Genomic DNA, 3,908 nt, shown 5'->3' with positions numbered 1-3,908 from the left:
ACTATGTCTATTAACAAAAAAGAAACAACAACAACAAAATCTTATTGAGATTTCTTGAAGCACAAGTCACACATGGTTATTTTATAGTTAAAAAAATAGAGAGCAATCTATGAATTTAAGAGCAATAATAAGCATTTGCCTGTGAGGCAAATTAGCTTTAGGTTCCATTTCTAAAATGACAATTTTGATAACATAGAGAGCTGTCACTTTTCAGCTTCCCCTGTTAAATAGTAGCTAATTCCCAACCTGGGTGCCATAAAGACTGACTCGGATTCTAACTTTAGATTCACAGCTGTTAAGCTTTTTCCACAGATGCTTGTACTACCAAGATGAGCTTTTAAGAACAGATGAATGTGTCAAAATGTTTGTTTTTCACAGAAAAATAAAAATAATTTATATTTCAAACCATGGCTCCGTGTAAGATGCCATAATTGATTGTTCCCTTGGACTAGAAGGATGCAAAGAGGGAGGCATTTGCAGGGATGGTGTCAGAAAGGAGAGGGCCTGACATTTGGGTCACAGTTTCTCCTGTTTCTCTCTTCAAAGAACTACACGTTCAGAGCACACGCTCTGACAGAGGAAGGATCCCTTCATTTCCCCTGATGATGATTCGACTATGATTCACAGAGACTCATCAGTGTCACGGCAATGGAAAGTAGGTTAGCTAGCAGGTGGGCGCGAGAGTTCTAATCATCCACATGGGGCAGGGTTTTCATTTCTTTTTTTCGTTTGGGGACCACACCCAGGGGTGCTCAGGGCTTCCTCCCACCTCTGAGCTCAGGATCATTCCTGGTGAGGCTCCCTGGGCCACCTGGGGTGCAATGGATGGAAGCCAGGTCAGCCCAAATTCCGAAGTTTCCATGTAGGGAATTTGAGCTGTGTTTCAGAACACACACTTGGGGAACGAGATAGGCGGGAGCTTCCCAGTCTGGCATTTATTTCCTAATTATTTTTGCTGTTTTGGTACACCCAGTGGTGCTCAGGGGGGGGTGCTCCTGGCACTGCACTCAGGAATTACTTCTGGCAGTGCTCAGGGGAACCTACGGGGTGCTGGGTAAGGAACCCAGGTGGCAGCGTGCAAGGCAAAACCCTTACCTGCTGAATTATCTTTCTGGTCCCCCAGCCTGGCACCAACTAACGGGAATTAGTTTGGTAACTTCCTGCTCTTCCTAAGGCATATTTTCCTACAAAGGAGCAGTTCAATAACTGGAACAAATCATTCATAAAAATTGCTCATTTTCAAAACTTCATATTACATAATCACACCATTTATTTTTATTCTCATATCATAAATCTTGTTGAAACTATTTAGGTATAGAAAGTTCTATATTCTTCCCTTTACATCATACTGGTTCCCAAAATTAGATACTTTTCCTCAGGAGTACGTAATATACAATAAAAATGAATCATTTTATCTAACTTAAAACAATTATCTATGTTATTATTAGCCTGTGGTTGATATGTGAATGTTTTCCTTTAGCCATAATTATCTCACTATCTTGCAGTTTTAATCTCATGGCTGATATATAATTGAATATTCATATACATTTGTTGAGTATATTATAATATAGAGAGAAATAAATAAATAAAAAGATGCTTAATTAATATAAATTAATTCATCATGGATATATAATGGTAATATGAAAATTCATATCAGAAGCACTCAAATATAACAGTTCAATAATGGCTAAAAATAAACACAATATTCTAAACTTTCCTTTATTTTCTTATTAAAATAAGAAAAAAGAATGTGTTTACTTAGAGAAACCACTATTTACTAGTCACTTATAAATGTTGCTATTGTGTCAAAATGTAGCTTCTCTAATCAATGAACTCTTTTTTGCTTCTTTTAAGTGTTTAAGTACTTGGAGCTCATACATTTCTTTCCTGAACTGGCTATCTTCCAAGTCTGATAAAATCTGAAAAAATCGTATGCTTTTCCACTCCCACATAAGTTTCTGTATTTTGACATCTGTGCTATTTGGTTTCCAGAAAGCTGAAATTTCAAACAAAATACTGTTTAAAGCAATAGTCTAGATTGTGTTTTAAATGTGTGATAATTTTTATCCCAATTTTTTATTTTAGTACTTTTATTTTCCATAAAATAGGCAATAATATAGCACAGATAAAAATGTTAAGATCTATTTTTTTTCTTAATTTGAATGGACTCTGTCTATGTCATCTACTTACTTGATTAATGGTTTAAGAATCTCTGGGAAGCAAATTATATTATTCTTAGGGTTGCTGTCAAAATGACCTACTGGAAAGGCACATGTGTAATACTCTAGCATAGTAATTTAAAGCATGTGGTTTGGGAAGCACACAAAGTCACATATTGTTTGGCTCTTGTGAAGTGTGCCAACTTATTCAAGATGATTAAGTCTACACATTGTCATCTAAAAGCAGGAAGCACACATGGCCCCTTGTTTTAGGCTCCACGGCATCCGGTGGGCATGCCGGGGGAAATAAAACACCCTTATAAGAAATCCGTGCACCTGATCGTCGTGGAGCACCCCATAAGCAAAATAATTTTCCTTACTTGAAACTTATTTTGTAGATTTTTATGGCAAAATATAATTTCTGAAACAACTTTTAAAAGTTATTCCCATGCATTGGGGGTGAAGCAATAGCACAGCGGGTAGGGTGTTTGCCTTGCATGCCGCCAACCCGGGTTCGATCTCAAGCATCCCATATGGTCCCCCGAGCACCGTCTGGAGTAATTCCTGAGTGTAAAGCCTGGAGTAACCCCTGTGCATTGCAGGTGTGACCCAAAAAGCCAAAAATAAAAAATTAAAAGTTATTCCCGTGCGAAAGAAAAAAAAACTAAGGAACTAATTATAATTAAAGCAAACCATTAATTATTTTTAAAAAAATTAAAACCATCAGTATGTTGGGGGGTAGAAAAAATAGGGCAAAGGGGTCAGCTACATGTTGGTGGATGGAAACAACTTTAAGAGGTATATAAGTCAAACTCCAAGAAGTCAAACGCTAATATTGTACACCCGAAATATGTATATTTGTTTTCAGCCAGTCTTACTACAATAAATTCTAAAATAATTCTAATTAAATTTTATATTTGAAGAAAAAAATTTAAATATATGCATTTGCATGAGAATTTTCTTTAAGCTGAATAAAAAGTAATGTATACTCAGAAATAACTTTTAATCTCCCAGTTTAGTAATAATATGTGAACAAATTTTACTGACCAATATAAGTTTTCATTTAATCAATGAAGCATTAAGCCTTTATTAATTAATTATAACTTGTAAAATCAAATTAACTAAAATCATGAATAATTAAATACTTGTATCTATAGGAAGGCAACTCATATAGTCTTAGATTGAAAACAAATTTTTTTAACTTTGCTCCTTCAACCTTGAATTTTAAAATGTTCTAACATGGCTTTGAATAACACTCATGATCACAAAAATCCCACTATCAAAGAAAAATTTCATAAATTTTTATGTAATTCTTTATGAAGAAAAAGAGTAAATATTTTATGTGCTTTTTCTGAACTTCTTGCTAAATAAAATTTGAATCATTCTAAAACTTCAGGCTAAACCTTCTTCAAGTTTAATGGTGTAACTCTTTCTACTTGTGAAGAAATATCTTTTACTTATAAATTATCAAAGCAAATATGTCAGGGCATCATAATTCACTGGACATATACTATAGAAGAAAAAGAATAAGCAAGCAGACAAAACAAGTCCTTCATTTAACAAAACTACAAGATTAGAAGTTATATCTATTACTTAGTATGCAGCATTATACAGAAAATGAAAATGAATGTCATATTGTATTAAATAGTATAATATTTTCACACTATCATAAGAAACTTTCTAATGTGAAGCATATCCAAATGAAGAGTCTCTTATTAAATGAGGTTTAGTGAATAAAGGAATAGTGAA

This window comes from Sorex araneus, chromosome 7, assembly GCF_027595985.1.
Source record: "Sorex araneus isolate mSorAra2 chromosome 7, mSorAra2.pri, whole genome shotgun sequence".
NCBI classification, from domain to species: domain Eukaryota; kingdom Metazoa; phylum Chordata; class Mammalia; order Eulipotyphla; family Soricidae; genus Sorex; species Sorex araneus.
This window is presented reverse-complemented; position numbering follows the sequence as displayed.